Source organism: Labrus mixtus, chromosome 12 (assembly GCF_963584025.1).
Source record: "Labrus mixtus chromosome 12, fLabMix1.1, whole genome shotgun sequence".
Lineage (NCBI taxonomy): Eukaryota > Metazoa > Chordata > Actinopteri > Labriformes > Labridae > Labrus > Labrus mixtus.
In genome coordinates this window covers 14,357,952-14,378,930 of record NC_083623.1, presented here as the reverse complement: position 1 = coordinate 14,378,930, position 20,979 = coordinate 14,357,952, and positions in this window count along the sequence as shown.

Genomic DNA, 20,979 nt, shown 5'->3' with positions numbered 1-20,979 from the left:
AGCCGAACAGACGTATTGCTGAACAAGAGAACTGCCGGCAGATTTGGGACACTTCAGGGGGAATTTAATGCATGCTAATTTCTTGAGAGCGTAAAAAAATGTTTTATTTCTTGGTTTAGATCAGCAGATATATGATGTGAGACGTGCCCCTGCTACGGTTTAATGAGACTGCTTTAGATGACGGAGAAGATAATTTAGTGCAACGCCTCACTGATGCTAACAGGGATGAATTACATCCCAGACTTGTTTCAGTGCGTCTTACTGGGCAAAACCCTGAGTAGCCTTTAAGCTCATGCACACAGTAACGCACGGTTATAAAGCATCTTAACGTTCTCACACAGCAACTGAATCTGTCAGGGCTTGTTGTTCAGAATTATATTTTGTTTATTGCAATGTTTAGATTTCATTTCCTTCTTATTTTGTCTCATTCTTCTCTGGTGTTGCTTGATTACCTTGAGTGTTTTTTTTTAGTTTATTTCTAAGGTTGGTTTTTAGTGTTTCCTGTTTTATTTTGTAGGTTTTGCTCCTGTGTATCAAGTCTAGGGGTGCGTTCGAATTGTCCCTCCTATCTCCTTTCACTATCCACTTTACCTTAACCCCGGAAGCATTTAAGTGGCGGCCATGATAAGAGCCGTTCGAATTCTCTAAAAGTTAAGGAAAGGTGGGTCAGTGCTTCCTTTATAACCTCCTTTAGCATAGGATACACTGGACCATCCTTTACGAAAAGGAGATGAGATATGCTGCCCCACAATTCCTTGCGGCCGCAACATTTAAGGCGAGTCGCGCAGCCGACCGTTCACGTAAATGAACGATGATCGGAAAGTGACACAGATGATGTTTTAGTCAACATCATCTTTTGAGTCACTTAAGAATGCTTTGTGCAGTTGTACATTTGTATGCTTAAAATATTATGTGTAGGTTATATCTTATATCTTTCATCATTAATGTAACAATTAATTTCATACAATCATGTTTATTTTGATGTTGATTTCTGAGTGGACAGGAAGGTGATGGTTTCACTTTTGTTACTCGTAGCCTGGTAGTCTATATTGCTTTTATTTCAATCCCAACCTTGTGGTGATTAGGATTATTTCACCGGTAAGAAGGCACAGGGGAAAGTTTTTTAGATGCGTTTTTTGTAGTCCATTTTCGGAACATTGTAGTTTCAACACGGCGGACTCACGTCATTAACCTCCGCCGGCCCGTCGCATTTAATGACGTCGCCTAGTGGAAAATGCGGTCGGATTGTCAGAGCAACGAGATCGCCTTTCCCTAAGTCCTTTATGAATTCTCCTAACATCTTTCCTTGACCTCATGACGTTTCCCCGGGGGTTAAGGTAAAGTGGATAGTGAAAGGAGATAGGAGGGACAATTCGAATGCACCCTAGTGTTTCTACCTGCCCTTGTGTGCTTCACTTCAGTTTTGATTGCCCTCATTGTCCTCACCTGTGTTTGATTACCCTGTTAGTCTCTGTGTTTCCTTACTTCTGTGTCAGTTTATACATCTATTTAGTTGGTTTGTGTTTGTGTGTGCTCCTTGTGTTTTCTCACCTGTTTCATGGACTTTACAGTTTGGATCTTTTTGTGTCTTTTAGAGTTTGAACGTGATTTTTTGTTTAGTAAGCTCATCTTGTTGTTTTCCCCTTCGTTGAACTTTGTTTTGTTTCTTCGCTGTATAGAACTATTATGTTTGTTTCATTAGTTTTTTTTCCCTTTTTTCAAATAAATACTTTCGGTTCCTTTTCATTTGTTTTTGATTGTTTCTACTCTCTGTGACCACAAAGAGAAGAATGACTCACTTCAAAGATCATTTGTATTTCTGGGTTAAAAGTGGATTCAAAGCATCTACATCTTGAACAATATATTGGTCCTAGTTGATTTGTCAATTTTGTTGCGAGAAAAAAAAAACATAATTGAATGTTTGCACGGTAGAAGTTAATTTGTTTTTACAATGTTTGTCTCTGAAAGGCATCATGATGAGCTTTACCTGCATATAGCACATACACATAGTAAAAGGTTGGCTAGCCTAGTGGTTATATCGCTCACCCATTGTACGGAGGTTAAAGTCCTCAACACAGCGACCGTGGGTTTCGAATCAAACCTCGGCCCTTTGCTCCATGACACCCCCCACTCTCTTCTCATTCCCATCTCACATTTCCTGTCTCTCTTCAGCTATCATATCTAATAAAGGCAACGAGGCCATCAAAAACAGGATATATAAAAAGTTGGAAAAACTTGTCTTTGTTTGAATTAAGGTCAGTGATTTTCTGTTTATCTCTTCTTAAACCAGTTTTATTTGACAGTCAGAACTGAATTATGAACTCGTTATCCTGCACCAGTGATGAATTAAAGCTCAAACTCCAACATCTGAGACAGTCACCGCTGTTTGTCAGAACAAAGTCTTTCAAAATGTAACTTGTTCATTGATACAACACTTTCACACATCTAGTTCATCAAAAGAGCTCCTTTGGAAGGAGGGTCATTCTGGAGAAAAAGTTAAATAGAAATATACTATCATCAAGTTTCTCTCCGACATTTTCTACTTTTCTTATTTCTTTTCAAACTTTCAGCTGGCCCCTATGAATGTTTTATACTTGAAATAGCCATGAACAAAGAAATTGTCACACAGCAGACTGAGGATGTTCACGCTTACTGCATTACAACTTTCATAATCCTTTTGGCTCTGCTTTGACTTGAAGGCAGAGAAGTGCAGCAGATTTAAAACATTAAACAATGTGTCAGTTTTTTTTTACATTTAGCCCCCAATCACAAGTAATCTGAGAGGATTAAAAACCCCATCTAATTCAAATGTTTTAACCCAAACAAAGGGAATAAAATAACAAGGGTAGTGATACATTTTATTTTACTTCAGACAAAGAAGGCTTCAGTTCTGTCCACATCATTGATCTCCTCTAACTTTGTTCTGTGTTCAGTTAACTCCTTGAACTCCAACACAAGAGAAGTAAGCATTTCAACAAAAAAATCTTCGCCACAATGACGACAAAGAACACTGACACGTACAACATGAGGCTCCAGCAATAAGAATTGGAAACTACTGTAAACTCTGTGACTTTTTTTAGACAGACTAAAGAGGTAGAAGCAGTGTATGGTTTAACTGTGATTTTATCAGCATTTTTTTTTTGTTCAGGACGTTCAGTCAGACCATTTCTCAAAGAGAGACAAGGTAATGAGAGGGGATATAGACGTAGACTGCATTTACTTTTCTTTCTAGCTGACATATAGCAGTGAAATAATGCTTTGTCATGCTGATAATTTATGATTTTTAATTTACAGCAATTTAATTTATTATTACGGTGCCGATCTTTCCCCCTCCTGGTTCTCCAGTGAAGACGCTCTGTCTATATGTCTTAAAGGGTGTTAAAAGCGATTCACTCACAAATCTCTTTTGTTCTACGTACAGCACTTTGGTCAGCTGTTTCTGTTTTTAAAAGTGCTTTATAAATGCATTTGATTAATTGATCAATTGGTTGACAAACATTGATACAACTGTAAAAAAAATATCTTGTTTACCCAAGAGGAAATGTTGACTTTATTATCTATGGATGCATGGAAGATCATCATGAGTCAATCTTAGACAAAGGTAATCCATTTTAAAATTCCTTTTTTAAATATTTAGTTCTCTAAGCGGGAGAATATGAAGACTAACTGAGTTTGAGATTGATTTTTGATTAAACTGTCATTTGTCGTAAGTACTGAGGTAAAGTCTTAGATGTGTGCTGTGTCAGTCAGAGGGAATGAACACATGTAAAAAGCCACGGGCTTGTGGTGCTGATTTATTGAAGTTTACTCATCACTGCCTGCTCATAAATTATGTCTACATCCTGAGTCATCGCACATTTATTCTACATCAGTCAGATGATATATATATTATTATATAAATATGACCAAGTGCCTGCCTGTCTGCCTCCTGCTTTGAATTATTCAGCCATCCAAATCATGTGATCCTGACAGTAATATTAATATATCATCGTACCCCATGTTGTCATTCATAAAATGAAGCAAGGATAGTTCATGATTTTTCTGACCGTCAAAGAAACCAGATCAAATTTAACAGTTAAGTGCAATGAACAGCCAGCAGACACTCAGCAGCTTATTGTTCATAATAAAGCCTCAATGTGGCTTTAACTCCTCACCATGAAACACTGCCTCATGAAATCCACCATGTGAGAGATCCAAATCAAAAGGCGTAGCATCACATTTCATCATGCTGGTGAGTTTACAACGAAACATACACTCCAATGAATAATATAAAAAATATGTAAAATCGAATACCCTGACTAATAAGCCCAACTAAAAAATAAAAAAACAAACACCTGGAACCAGTCTGAATCAGATGAAACTATGTGTTCTTTCCAGCAGTCACTGTCTGAGTGTCCATTAGTGAACAAATGAAAAGAAGCACACCTGTGCTCTCCCGCTCCTCGACAAAAAAGGCTCTCATCAAAACATGCAGATTCTTCTTTCCAGCGTGACAGGTTTCCTGAATGACCTTTGATACCAAAAAAAATATGCTCAGATGATTTTACAATTCAGCTTTCATGGCTATAAAATGAACAAAAATGTTAACGTGAAGCAAGAGAAGGGAATTCAAATGTACTACACACTTACATGAGGGTGTATTCATGTTGTTCACTTTTGAGTGGGGAAGAGAAGATCCATCTTTATCCAAAACTAACATTTACACTAACAGTTTTTCTTTTACGTATGACCCTAAAACGACCATATATTATTAGATAATGTTCTTTTTAATCTTTCTGAAATGAGTCTTTTGCATGTCAGTTTTCAAAACACGGGTAAAACGCAGTTTACGTTTGTACGAAAGGCAAAAATGCGTCGAAAAAGCTACGTTTTAAAAAATAACCACCTACGTGTGGACCAGGTCCAACGTCCACCATCAGCAGTCTCTTTCTCTAAAGCGAACCACACAGGCGACAAACAGAAATAAAGAAATGAAACGAAAAACAAAAGAAACAAAATAGATAATACCATGTGCTACCGTGGGTTTGACAAAGTGTCGGTATATGGGTAGAAATGCAAAGTGATTTTATTTTCTCTGAGTCATTATCATCAACCAGCAATGCAAAACAATGTCAAACCAAACTCATATCTGAGTGAGCAAACATGGCATTCATTTCAAGTGAGTCCCTCAATGTTAGACTCAGCTATCAGCTTCCCATGGTTTTGGTATAACTGTGGCACTGCTAGATCAATAGAAATGTTCTCTTTATTATCTTTCTCAAACAGACTTATCTCAGACCTTAATTTAAAAAGCCAGATGATAATGGCTCCATTTGTGGGTGAGCACTGAGATGGAAATAGAGAGGTCTGTTAGCCATCAGAAGAGTCACTCTGAAGTCACAATATCTACTGAGGCAATATCTGCTCGATATATCTCGTCTTTATCTCCACTGCTCTGTATCCAGTGACCAGTAGAAAAATGGTGGGGCCAACATTTCATTTTCCATTAGAAGTAAATGATGGGGAAAGCAAACACTACTCTGCTCAAAGACATTTCATTTACTTTGTAGGATTACAGGCTTTACAGCAGTCCAGTCTTCCTTTGGTGAAAAGTTCAGATTGCAGAAAGGTCGCTAGGGTATTTAACTTAAAGACAGAGCGCTTCAAACAACACTGAGGAAAGTCTCTGATACGTTATCTTTCAATATGAATGATAAAAATGACTACTCCACCACTACTCCACCAGTTTTCCAGAGTGGAAAAACGCAGAATGTGACCACAACACCAACTTCACTGCCAGGTTTGAATCGAAACACAAAAGCTGGTTCATTGTGGCAACAGAAACATTTGTTTTCTCTTTCCATTCAAACATCTTGTGGTTATCTTTCCCAAACACAACAGAGCAGTGGACATATTGTGTTCGTGCTGCACTGGCTCTCATGACGAGTCGGAGGATTGTATGTTTGCTTGGCCAAACAAATAATAAAAAAAAAAACCCTCTTTGGAAAAAGAGCAGCTTGCAGACCAGAAGACTAATGTCTCAGGAACACTCAGTGCAGGGAGAGATGAAATGAACCTCAGAGAAAAATGAGACAAATGACTCCTAAAATGCTTGAATATGTTGAATATGAGACTCCTATAGTTATAGAAACCCATATCTTTGCATTCATAATAATGTACAAACATTTGTTTTGTAAATTCACAGTAAATATTACACATTTCCCCAGGGGAAGAAAGTGGACCTTTATAGGATTATAGGTAGAGGCGCCGCTTGTCAACAGGCAAGGCAGGCAACTGCTTGGAGCCCAAGGCCAGTAGGGGGGCTCCCCGAGTGCTGACAAACTTTAAATCAGTAGCAGTGGCCCTAAAATGCGCATATCTCACAATGACAGTACGAAACCTCCCTAAGAGGGCCCCATCTGACAGCACTCACTGTATCAATCAATCAATCACTCAATCTTTATTTGTATAGCGTCAACTCATAACAAGTGTTATCTCAAGACACTTTACAAAAAGCAGATAAAATACCTTACTCTTTGTTTTTTAATATTACAAAAGAGCAGGTAAAAAGACCTTACTCATTGTTATGTTACAAAAAGCAGGTAAAAGACCTTACTTATTGCTATGTTACAAAGACCCTTAATCCATCATGAGCACTTTAGCAAAGCAGCAAAAGTTACAGTGGTAAGAAAAAAACTGCCTCATTAAAAGACAGAAATCTTCGGCTGTATCCCCGGCTCATAACGAAACAGCCTTGACAGCCAAGACTGCGCCGGGCTTGAAAAAGGGATAGGGGGAGATGGGATAAGATGCAGGAAGAGAGATAGGGAATAGTGGGGAGGTGGGGGGGGGGGGGGGGGGGGGGTTGTTGTTCAGGCAGGCTGTCTATCAACGATCCCGATCCCTGTAGTTGCCCTGCTAAGAGTTGCACGCATTCTTGCTGTAAAAACCAAAGTTTGTCAGTGAAAGTTAACAAAGAGAAACGAAGAGGAATTATCCGTCTATAGGGGAGAAAAACGAAACAGGGAAACGATAGGAAGAGGAGTAAGCAGCAGACACGATAGCAACAAACTCTGGTTGGAGGCCCCCCCCCATTTTGCCCAGGGCTCCAACAGACTTGAGGCTCGCCACTAAGTATAAGATTTCTTTAAAAAAAAAAAAACATTTGTAAGGAAGTAGCAGGTTCACGCATGAATGAGGGGAATAGTAATTTTGTTCATCTTTTTGTTAAATGTATTATTCAAAACAAGTGACAACTATACAATCATTTCCCCTTTAGAGCCGTTACACACATTACCTGCTTGACCATCACAACATACAGCAGAGATAAATGTGATTTACTGTATTAATGCCCTGGTCCTTAAGCTTGATAAGAGCTTTATCTGTTATCCACAAAATAATCCCAGCGTCCTCATACTGTAGGCTCTTTGTAATGGATACCCAAAGTACTGGGCATGAATAAAAGGCCGCACTCAGTCTTCAAACCTGGAATGAAAGCACTTGAGTGTGCATAAATAAATTCAGGCCGTCTTGCTGGCTGCTCTGCGCGCAGCAAAAGCCAAGAGCGGCCGTTTTCAGTAATGAACAAAGGTGAGGCAGAAACAAGGCCGTGCCAAGATGTGTCGGCACATTTGTTGCAACTCTAATGGCAACACTTAAACTAAATGCAGAGTCATTTCAGACCGCCGACTCTAAAAATATCTCATGGAGGCTTCAGAAAGAGGAAGTGCTTACCTCTGCTGCTTCTGACAGAAAGAAATACATCTATGGTTAAAAAACAAAAATCATAAAGCAGAACATGTAATGTCTGGATTTGATTCAGAACTTAATAAGAGATTATGTGCCAATTGTATTAATACTTTTCTATTCCTCTTCAGCTCTGTTACTAGATCTATTACTAAATTATCTTCAAGTTACCACACAGATCGAGGATAGGTTAACCCGCCAATGCATACAAAAAAACGTCAACACAAAGCATGAAAAACGATCTATTTTCTAAAGATTGAAGGGAAGAAGCAGAGAGGCAGAAACTCTAATATGAGTGCAAAACGTGACAAAGCATCAAACGAGCAGCAGAATGGAGTTTGATGACCAGAGAATGAACACTAATGTACTTAGGTTTCTTTATGTAGAAGGTATAATATCGACTGATATATTATGATGGTGTATAGTTTCCATCTCAATCAGCTTTGATGTGTCAAGAGGATCAATACTCAGCCTCTATTCAAATGCTTCTGCTCTCTGTTTACTGTTCCACGCCTAAAAACACTTATTTTCACCTCAGGGGTCATTTTATCACTTCTCTCAGAAAAAATCATTTTTAATCATTCAGTGGCAGAAGAAAAACTGTCATAGAATGAAAGCTTTGAAGTTGTTACTGTATACTGGCATACGGGTGTTTGTCTTACATTTGTCAATGTTTTATTTTAAGATTTACTTTGGGGGCTTTTAGTGCCTTTATTGCAGAGACGGGACAGTGGATGTAGTAGTAGGGAATGAAATGTGGGAAAGGAGCCACAGGTCTGATTCGATTCCGGGCCGCCCGCTTCGAGTACAACAGCCTCTGTACATGAGTCACACAAGCTAACCACTCAGCCACTGGTGCCCAGATATGTAAATACACAAGTATAAAATGTTTTGTGTCCAAGTTATTAACACTATTATTGCACATTTCTAAGGAATATATATTTTGGGCTGTGTTTCTGTTTTTTTATTTTTGCTACTACTACACGACTTTCAACCAAGTATTTCTTAAATTATTTCTCAGCACTCTCGTTTGTCAATGCCTCTAGATTACTTTTTGGGCTTTGCCTTTGTTCAGACAGGACAGCTAAAGATAGACAGGACATGAGGGGGGAGAGAGAGAGAGTGAGGGATGACATGCACCAAACGAAGACAAGGACTGTATCCTCTGTTCACGGGCCGCCTGCTCTACCCAACCGAGCTAAACCAGCGACCCATTTCTCACTTCTCTCTGTACAGTATGTGACGTTCTAAAGCTGTTTAACTCAAGAGTCCCCCTCTCTGTAAGAAACGTTCCTCAAAGCGTCAATGTCAATATAACATAAGACATGTCCTTCATTTTGAAATGTCACGCTTGAATAAGTACCAGAATGCCTCACTGTGAGCTCAGTGTTAGGGTAAGGTATAATGAGATTGTTACCTTTCCACGGGTCATGCTGTATTTGCAGATCATGTTTTCTATTCTGAGATGAAAAGGTTTAAATGGTCCCCTGAGGAAGTAGAGTGAGGCTCTCTTATTTTCTCCAGTATTGAGTGTAAATATGAAAAGATTGAAAACAATAGCTCGTAAATATACCAATTTATGGACAATCTGCTCACTGATATATATCACATAGGCAATTGTGCTCAATAGTAATGTTATATATATTTTTCAAGACTGCAAACATTTTCAAATGTGTAAACTCATGATGTTTCAACTGTTTTAAGTTGTGACCCGTCTCTGCTTCAAAGGCATGTCAAAGCTGGATGTGATCCCTACCTTCAGTCTGTACTGAAGTGTGTTACAGAAGAAGAAAAAAGTCTGAATATTAATTGAACCTGCTCTCTGAAAGCCCGTGGGAGTGCTTAATAAATGCAAATGACTTGAGAGCGTGTGAGAGGCCAAAGATTGTCACTTCATTGGTTAACTGCTCCACAATTACACCGCTCTATAAAAAAGCAGGGTTCACTCACCTGTGACATGAAGGCTCTTATAAAGTTGCCATGTGACCGTGAATTACGACCCGTTTACGTGCAGATCTGAAAAGAGCCATCGCTCAGTGTGCTTCAATTAACCTACGCAGGGTGTGGGGAAGGGGCCGAGGAGGAGAGGGGGAGAGGGGGTACAGGACACAGAAAGATGGAGTTCAATTAACCAGACATGTGTGCACATAAGAGGTGCAGTTTCCTTGGTATCCATGCACATAATCCCTTACACCAACTGTGATCTATGGTAACATTCACAAGGATAACCGGTTATTGCAGAAAAGATAATATTATAAGATCAGTGTTTCCCCTACCATTATATTAGGGGGATGGCCCGCCCCCCCAATGGCCCCCCCGCCCCCCTTGGAGGTCAAGTTAATTAAAAAAAAAAATATTATTATAATTTTTTTTTTTTTCTTTTTTTTCTGTTTGGCTTTTTGTTCCTTTATTGTACAGATGGGATAGTGCATAGAGTCGGAAATCAGGGAAATAAGTCATTCAAGGATACCTTTCCGATAGGACAGGACAGCTGTCATTAAATGTAACGCATGAACACCAAGATTCCTTCAAGTGTTTTTGTCGGCGTCCGTCTGCCCGCACCTCCCCACCCCTCCCAAAGCTGTAAACCTAGGGGAAACACTGAAGATAATAACTGTTTCTATATATGCAGAGCTATGTTCACAGAGCAGTCACTTCTCATAACTTTAAGTCTGTGGAAGGTGACACACAAAGGAATGCAATGTGTACAAGGGTTTCATCATCAGCTCAAGGCACCACATCCTGAAAATATATGCAGATGTAAGGTACGGTGGCTGTCAGGGTCAAAACGCTTAATAGCCAAGAAAATGTTCCATAAGAAGAAAGGGACAAATTCAGAAACAATACAGAGTCAGCAAAACATGAAAATAAGAAAATAAAAACATTAGCAAGCTGAAAATTTGCAGAAAATACACAAATAACCTCATTTAAACCAAGAAAACTAAACAAAAAGATGCTTAAGATTACGTCCTTACATCTGAAGAGCTCATGGCTTGTTGTGGTGTTTATTTGGACTTTTGTATTAGTTTTCGGTTTTGCATAGGTTAACATTCTGAGTCGTAAAATAGGGTTACACACATTAAATACTTAATGCCATTATATAAATGCAAATTTGACATTTAAAGAGGGTACAAAAACTGAGGTATATGTGATGTATATACAGAGGCGCTGCTTGTCAACAGGCAAGGCAGGCAACTGCTTGGGGCCCCAGACCACTAGGGGTGCACTGATGGCTTAAAAACCTTTAACCACAGCAGTGGCTCAAAATGTGCAAATTTTGCAATGACAGTAGGAAACCTCTCGAAGGAGGCCCCGTCTAAGAGCACTCAATCTCGCCTAGCTAAGGGTTGCGTTCAATATAGCTGTGAAAACAAAAGTCTGTCAATGAAAGTCAAAGAAGAAAGATGAAGAGGAATTATCCATCTATAGGAGAGAAACAGAAACAAGAAAAAAGAGGAGTAAGCGTCGGGACACTGGCTGACATAATGGGGATAAATGCCAGTTGTGGGGCCCCAAATAATTTCTTGCCTGGGGCCCCAACAGACTCTTGAATCTCCACTGTGTATATATGATGCCTTAGTTTTCCCCTCATTTCCTTCAGATCAGCTGGTAAGATTAGAAGACAAACTGCCAAGTGACACTCTCACCCTGAAACGTCTCTCTGTCAGGATGCGTGTGGAGTGCTTGAGGTGCTCCATATCTGACAGAGCTGTATAATATTCCCCTTTAGTGTAACCCGGAGTGACGGAATATAAACGACACGTCCAGATTTAAGTTTCTGATAGAAGAATAAGAGGGAATCACACATCACTCACAGTGCTTATCCCTATCTTAGACTTGATTTATTTGGTCTATACCTTTAGGATTAAAAAAAGGCATTAGGAGCTCCTTTAAACTTAAGAAGGCTTTTTTCCTGAACAATTTGTGCCCAATCATAGCAGAGACATGAATATTTGCATCCAGAAAGTTGTTTGCTCCCTGCTTGAAAGGTAAGAGACTCTTTGGTCTGCTACAAAATTATTTTTGGCCAAACTACACTAATCACAGAGAATCTGTGCACTGTTGAGCAATCAGTGTGATGCAATCAGAAGGAAAATCAAGGGTATTGAAGCTCATCATGTCTCATCCTAAGACTCAAATTACACAGGGTCTGAGTGTGAAGAGAGGGGCTAATAACCCCTTTCTCTGAGGAGATGAATTTCCAGGCAGTGGGAATATCTCGTCTGCAAGAGACTGTGATCTGCCGTGTAAGCCTGAGTTAGAACTTTTTTAAAATAATGACACATGATGGCTTTGGAAATATGTTAACATGTTGGAAATTTGAGGTTTATTTCAAATTGACAATGAACACCTTTATCCTGTACATCAATTTTTAATTAAATGTAATGTGTATATTTTTTACTGCAAAGTTTATAAGCTATCTGAAAATAAAATCTTTGAATTAATTTGTAGTTATTTATCAGCCATACTTGTGGCAGGTCAGGTTGTTTCATCTTACAAGTTGTCCCCCCTTTTCATCCCTTTTGGAAAAGGACAGAAATGTTTCTGATCTACATCAAGCTGCCCAATCAGCTGGCATAAACCAAAAGGTGAAAAAAAAAGAAGATTCATATTTATAATAACCTACATAATTAATAAACATTTCTGAAACATTGTGAGCCTCAATGCATTTGTTTACCATAAAGTAACTTTGCTAGAGGGAAGAACAGACCTTTTACTACAATTTATAAATAATTCATCAAACTCATATCACAGGTAATCAAAAACCTGTTTAAAAGCTGAATAATTCAAAACGGGACTCCTAACAGAGGGTTCATACCTTAAGGAGAGGAAGAGATGATTAATGGTTCACTCAAACCCATCACACTGGTCCCTGAGGAAATCAAACATTTTACTTAGAAATGAATGTAAGCGCTTGACCGTTGTAAAATGACACTACCTTAAATTGTTTTTCCTATCATGTAAACGTTTAACAGTGGACATGTAATATTACTGTAGTGTGAAATGAGAATGGGTGTAACAGAATTGGTATTGGTAATGAAACATCATGGTTAGTGCATGCAGTCATACAGCATCAACTGAGTGGAGAGAAAAGGCTACCACACATGACAGTACCCACCCACACTCTAATCCAGTTGGCGGTAGTGCTCGTAACAGTTTGCTCACCAATATTAAAAAGTAAACTAAGAAGAAGAAGTCACAACAAAACACACAAAGAACAAAGAGTAATACACGGTAGCGAGATAACACGGCGGAGCTCAAAGACCAGCCTGCTTCTTAAGATCAGGTATTTGGGGAAACTTTGGGTTTCACGGTGCGCTTTTTCATTGGGAGCATGTTGACAATGTTATAAAAATTACAAGGCATCACACACTGGTGTCACTCACCAGAGCTAGCTATTTCAGCTATCTCCCAGTGACTCAGCACTCTTCATCAACTCGGCATGATCATTATGAACCATCATTTCAAAGACTCACAAATTCATCATTGGTCCTAGAGGACATTATTTAATTTTGTCCTATATTTTACATTTTATTTTATTTTTTACAACAAATTATATAGGCTATGTTTATTTTTCATATCATTATTATTAGAAATCTTTGGGTGTAACTAGTTCTGAAATGTAAACCAAAATCCCTGTGGTTCACAATGAAAGAAAATGTGTTCCACAGTCTCCGTATCTCTCTCTCACAAAATCGACATGAGTTCTTATTCAAGTTAAATGTCATATGTAACGTGCCAGTAAAATAGCAGGACAAACATAGAAACTGTACTCAAGTGTTAGAAAGCTTAGCAAATTGTCAATGTTGGACGCTACACTTTATTCATACACGATCATCAAGTTACAAATATATTGTGGTCAATGTCAAACCATTTATCAGCAATTAGTCTGAGTTCCCGCACAATTTACACAGTATTGTTCAGCCTGAAACTGATATAAAAAAATGTTACACAGAGCATCCACCCCCAACAAACACAGCAACAATGTGTGTTATTGCAGCTTTATTATACAATAACCCCAAAGCCGAGAAGGGGCGCCACTCCATACTGCTGCTGCTTTTTATGTTTGCCCACAAAGCTGTAACTCTCAGAAAAAAGCTGGTTTTATGTCGGAGAAACGAGAATGACATCTAATTCCCCTCCATTGCCCAGTGGGAGCGAACGAAAGCAGCTTTGAAAGGGCACTGATCTAAAAAGCCTCTGTGATAAACATGCTGCGGCTTATTTCCTGGTTATGATCTATCTGTCGGTCACAGAGGGTCTCTGTGAGGGATTTTGTTCATTGTTTGAGTTGACTGACCAAACACTCTGCCCCAAAGGTATTGTAGCACGCTTTGCTGGAGATTGAAAAGCCGCAATTTTTCTTCTTGACTTTTTGCATTAAAGCTATTGAATTTTCCACTTCAGCGTAAATTAGTCTCTAAAGTAAATAAAATAAATTGTTGTGGTTTTCCCATGTGGTGTTCGGTTGTTATTTAAAGTGTTTGTGATTATGTTTGGCTGCTACATTGGCCAGGTCCCTCTTGTAAAAGATATGTTTAAGTAAAATAAAAGTAAATGAATGAAATAATCTATTAAACTTTGTTTATGCAGTGGTCTGTCCAGAATTTTCTCACTGGGGTGGCCCAACTGGGGTTCTTACTTATTCAGGGGCTGCATTAAGTACATGTGCAAAAAGTGATATGGTCAGATATCTTCTTTTTTTAATACTCTTTGCCTACATTAATGTTATCTACTTTAACCACTGACAATCAGTCAATCTTTATTTGTATAGCGCCAATTCATAACAAATGTTATCTCAGGACACTTTACAAAAGAGCAGGTAAATGACCTTACTCAGTAAATCCCACCATTAACTGGTCAGATTGCCAGTCATATGGGGGGCAACTGGGATGGCCAATCAGGTGTCCGTTGGCGCCATGCAATCCCATGCTACCTCCTGGAAACACCCCTGTCCCTATGAATCTGTGCTAAACTCAGGCATCATCAAGACTTCCCACATTAACACTTGTGCTTTGGCAGCAGAAACAGAACAAGCTGTAAAGTTTTCTAAGACTTGTTGGCTTTCCTTCCTGATTAGATTACGAGTCTAACTCGTAACCAATAATGAGCACAGGACGTTGAGATGAATGCCCCTTGTGCCCGTTCATTCTTAAACTTCAAAGTGGATTATCCTGAGGAGACTGTTCCCTAAGTTCAATGGCAAGTCTGATGCAGTCAGTCCTCAGTTTGACTCCATGAGTTCGAAGTTGTGGGCAGAGTTAGCCAAACATGAAAGGACTTGTGATTCTTAACCGTCAAGATGTTGTTAATTCAAAACTGCTAAGGAGAGATTGTGTCCACTTGTGGGAGGATAGTTCATAAGACATAAAGGGACTGATTGTCTAAAGGTTTGTGTATGTTAAAATGTGTATAAACTTGATATCGCTGGCAAACAAATGAGCGAACTGATCTACTAACAGCTCGCACTGAGGATTGCATCTTTCAAATGTGCAAGAAATCACCCAATGTCCATTTAGAGCATTTGCCTTAATGAATATGCAATATGGGGTGTTTCTAACCTGGTGGGCTAACCACTGGGTGGAGAAAATGCAAAGAAGTAACTAAAACTTTGACCTTGTTATAATTCAAGCAAAATTTCCTAGTTGATCCCCTGCAAAGCGCACACCAACTAAACATGCAATTTGTTGGAGCGAACACACACTCTTTAGTAAATCAGGCCCAAAGAGTAAGGCTACATTTGTAGCTCAGTTTCTGGGTCAGAATGAGTTACTGAACAGCTAACACCCTTCACTGATCATATTTTACTGCTTTGAAGCCAATACATGCATTTTATCACAGGGCCAGGCAATTATTATTACAAAATATATTTAAACAATCTTAATGTGATTTATGGCAAGATAAATGGCCAATCCTCAGCAGCAACAAAAGGAGTAATTGCACTAAAATACTTGTTGAAAAGAGTTATTTCTTTATTTTTTTCTGCCTATATGTATAAAAACTTGACTGTGACATTTATTCAATATCATTTTACAGTTTATTTGTCTTGCCATATTGTCCTTTTCCCACACTGTACGTCATATGATACAGACAAAAAGTTGATCAGTGTCCTCCTGTCTATCTTCACCTCAGTGGTGCAAGCAAGAACCAAAGTCCGGAAATGAGCAGCTCATGGATTCTATGTGTGATGGTAAATGCTCAGTAGTTCAGGCTTAGGGCAGACGATGATTTACAAGGCCTCTAAAGTCACTCCAAGACAACGTGTTGTGCCCTGAAAAAGGGTAAAATGAATAAATGGACTCAAGACACGATGCTTCCTCTGTCAGCGTCATGCAGAATGATTTAATTTATCTTTTTTCAAAATGATCCACATAGTCACAATGGTGCTTTCTTTTCACAGGCAAATATGAAACATAACAGGTAAGTACAATAGAATAAAATAATCAACAGTGTTGAAAATACAAACAAAAATATCCTGTCTATCACTTTACTTCATATTTCTTCTGTTGAACAATTTCTTCCTAACAAAAAAATATATGTGCTCACTGACACGATTAAACATGACTATTCTCAACCATGACTATTCTTATAAACACTTTCAGATTCTTAATCTTAATATACACACACGTCCAGACCTACACACGCGCTCATGCCAACACTGACCTCGTGTGGTGACATGTGGACGACATACAACACGGAGCTAACCTAGCTTAGTGTCTTACTGAACTTTCATAAAATGTAAATACAACATTTTAAACATCAACCTTTCTGTAAGTTCCTAACAATAAACACGAAAACATCTCTAGAAACATCCTCTGTAGATAAACACAGATATATATTATCTTTTTACCTGAAAAAGGGTAAAATGAATAAATGGACTCAAGACACGATGCTTCCTCTGTCAGCGTCATGCAGAATGAGGCATCGCGGCTGAGAGCTCCCCCTTCCGGCCTCGGCAGGCATCACTAATCAATCACATGCATTATCTCTTGATAGACATTACAGGTAGATGACAGATTCATAAATCTTGGCAGACATATCTGTATATTTCAAAGGTTTTTAACAAAAAAATAAATTTTAAAGTGTTTTAAATCCTTCAGACTGAATCTGTTTTAACACTGATATCTTTTACAAATTATTAAACTTAAATGAACTTCTACAATTGTTTTATGACATTTTTTACAAGAATTCGCTGTTTTATGTCACTAAAATCATATTTATTTCTCCATGAATTTATTTATAACTTATCAGTTATTTCAAATAAATTACACCTATCACAAACGCATTGTTTTTATCAGGTCTGATAAAGCATAAATATGTTTTCTACTACAGACTGTATGAAAGGAGCTGACACATTAACGGGTGGCATCACTGGTTAGTTTTGTAGCCTCATGTTTGGTTAGGTTTACAGAGCCACACACAAGGCAATTTTTGAACCACAGGGTGGATACACATTATTACACCTCTACTCCATAAAAAAAGCACAGCCACACCCTAAAACATCCCCTTTTTTGTCAATTTTACGCTAAATATAATCTCCCTAAAGACATTTTGCATAAATAAGGAATCTGTAGGTGAGGGTGATGATTGTGGGGCGTTGAAAGCATTCTAGTATCTGTTTGTGGTCAAAGTAGTATTTTCTGTGTTTCTGTGGCTTTGGATGTGCTCAGGAAAACCATTGTGTGAAGAGCAAAACAGGCTAAACACATTGGCTGTAATGCACTCTTGGCACCCATTGAATATTGTCTACATGTGGATGTTGATGAAGATGTTGTTTTCAAATCCTAGACAATTCTCAAGTTTCAAGTTGCTGTCAACAATGACCAATCTGGACATCTTACTACTGTACCCGAATGCCCTGAAAACTTGGCCGTCCCCTCCAGATGCTTTATTGGGATCAGTCAATGGCCAATGGGTTTTAAATGTTGCCTTTGAATGGCATTGTGATTTTTCAAGAAGAGTTGGAAATAGTGATTAAGACTGGAAACACATTGAGAAAATGTCACCTGAAGGAGGTGCAATATTTTAAATCACTTTGACTCAGATTGTTGTCTAACATACATACCTGTTCTGTTCAGTTTTAATTTTTGGTATCTTTTATTCATTTATTGTTTGAAATTGTTAATGATAATCTAAAAGGTACACCTACACTCGTGATATAAGATGAAACCATTGATGTGGTTTTTTATTTAAAATGTATTTATTTGACAAATGTGGAGCTGCTACAGTATGTCTGCTGGGTATGATCAAAGCTTGAGCCTATCAAAGACCAATTAGAGTGCCAGTTGCAAATCCTGAGCTGAGATCAAAGCTGGGGCTGCATTACACGACTGCCACTAGGATAAGAGTAACTAGATCCCATTATTAGTGTGAGCACATCCACTAATGGGGCTTTGCATGAAGCGATCCATTCTTATTGCGAGTGTGGTGCCGGTGTGTGTCGAGGTGTTGTGGCCAATCTCTCGGCTCAGTGAAGCAGGTAGTCGGTTCTTACTTTTCTCTTTTGAACAAGACTTTTAAACTTTGTGTCATTACTATTTTCATTATTTTCAATGAATCATAGAAGGTGGAGCTGTGACACAACATACACTATAAACCGTGCCACCGTGGCATTGAAAGTCAAAGCAGATACTGCAGAAGAGATTTTTGCTATTGCAGTGACACCACCTGTCCCATTTAATCCAGACATGCATTATTTGATGGATGAAGCAAATTTTGTAAAGAGTCTGCGATGTTGTGAATGAGAGTGATGTAAGACCAAGGGGAAGAAAATGTAAGCAAAATGGATTACAGGCTGTCGTGTGCCCTTGTTCCAGAAAACCCCTTAATAAGGAAATAGAGGAAGAACAAAATGACATTCACTGTCACACAACATTGTCTTCCTTGTTTCCTCTGAACCAGGTGTGCAGATGAGATTTGAACCTAGTCAAACAAAATGCTAATAATAAGACAGTTTAAATTACTTAAAATGTATAGACAGAAATTAGTGATGAGGGTTACATTAATATCATGCATGCAACCCATATCCAACCAGTGTACTATTACATGTGATGACGTCATAGCTCATGGTATCTGAGCTGGAGCTGATAGCTTTTAGATCTATGTACTCTGCTGATGTCTTCTTAAACATTCTTGTTGAGGCCAGGCAGAGACTCCTCTGAAAAAGACTTACTAGATGACCAACTGTACCATGGTTCACAGTATTTTGTGCCTGCTTGGTCTGAAAAAAAAACAAGCCCCAGCGTCAGTTGTGTCTGCAACAAATCGGAAACGAAATATCAAGTTGAGACATCCAGTCTTTGTAAATATCTGCTCGTGAATAATCACTATGGAAGCATAGGAGACTCTATTGAAAAAGAATAGCTAGGTGCAGTTAAAAGCCAGAGCCATCATAGAGGCTAAACACATTGGCCACATCCAAAGGCTATCAAGGATCCCATTTGTTACCTTGAACAACATTTTAGCTTTTAATAATCTCCAAACAGATATCCACATATAGGTATCTATCTGCTTGCTTAAATAGAAACAAACCAAACCAAATATCTCCCTATGCCCCACTGGGTTCATGAGTGTAGTATAATGAACAGATTCTATGCTAGCAAAGATTATAATGCGACATCCATATTTCAATTGCACGGAAAATGTTTGGTCAAAGTAGGTGGCAAGTTTCGATATTGACTGATCTTTTCTACTTTACAATACCATATGGATTTTTCTCAAATCGACAACAGATGGTAATTACTGCTAAAGCTGCTGCTCTGTGAAACAACTCATTGGTTCTTTGAAATTAACATCTGGCTCCATCATCAGTTGTTATACACAAGTGACGGAGAGGAGCAAAGTACGGTAAGTCAGCAAAAGTGTTACTGCCGAGTCATGTTCCATTTCAAAGGTGCATGTAGACCGTGTCAAAGGCAAAGCATCTTTCTAAACGGCCTGACCAGCATAAACAATGCGACGATGACTCACTTAAAAAGAAACTCATCCATCATGTTTACTATGACAGTTGGTGCGCTCATTGCATTAAAAACATATACAGAAGACACGCAGGTCAGTTAATCAGGGTAAAACACAAAACACAAAATGTATTCTGGTCCAATTCAATTAACAAGAAGTCATTGAGTGTATTCTCATGAGTTGAGCAGTGACACACTCAGGTGTAATTACACTCTGTCGAAACAATTCTCCTCATTCAGGAGTGAGTCAGGGAGTTGAAGTGTAGAGTATTTTCAACAGATGCTAACCTAACTCTCCGGTGCCTCGACTTGTGCTGTTTATCTACCAAACAACAGCTAGTTCCAACCAAGTGATTTGATTGGACAAGAGATCTTCCATGTGCGCTGATACAAAGTAGAAGACCACTGGGACATAAAACTGTGTGTGTATCACTCAGCCTCGGGTTTTCTGAATACTATTAATTAACATTACAGATGATCTTTGTCTAGATTGATCAAGCTTGTTCCTCTGAATCCCACATGGCACCAAAAACATGATATAACATTCAATAAACATTCATAATATAAAGTAGCTGCTCTATAGAAAGTGTCTGAGTGTCTGCTTCAAACTGACACATGGATCTGCTCTCTGTGGAGTGTACCGACATGAGGGATCTTTCCAGTGTTGTCTGCAAGTTAAAGGTGTTTTGGTTAGTCGAAGGGGCGGGCCATCAATATACCCGCTCCACCAGCCAATCCTTTACTGCACACACTCTGGCTCCAAAATATCGTTATCATCACAATATGTAAGTGCCCATTGCCGGGGCGTTTTCCTATCACTTTTGGGGTGGCAGTGTCGGTGCAACTTTGAAAAGGAGACAGCTATGGAAAATGATTCTTCAATGTGTCAGCACAGGTGAGCAGCTCTGTCAGAGCCTCTGACAAGTCCCCACCCCCAGCACATCAGCTGGCATGAAACACATCGGCCACACTTAACGCACCAATGGTAACGGCTGTCAGGCAGCTGCCTTTCATTCTGCGAGCTGTCCCAGGAATCCATGAAATATGAACCCTTCCAAGTTGCACAGACAGACGATAATTAATAATGAGATCCCAGAGGAAATGGCTCTCTCAATCAACCCCCGTAATTGTGCTGGTTTGGTCAGGTTTGGTCATCAACTTAGTGTGACTGATCATGCAAAGAGCATAATTACCATCGGGAAAAAAAGGCTGCTTGTTTTGTTTTGTTTTATTCCACTCTTAAACCGCAACCGACACACCTTGAACCAACTTAGTTTCAGTGAATTCATTATCTTCT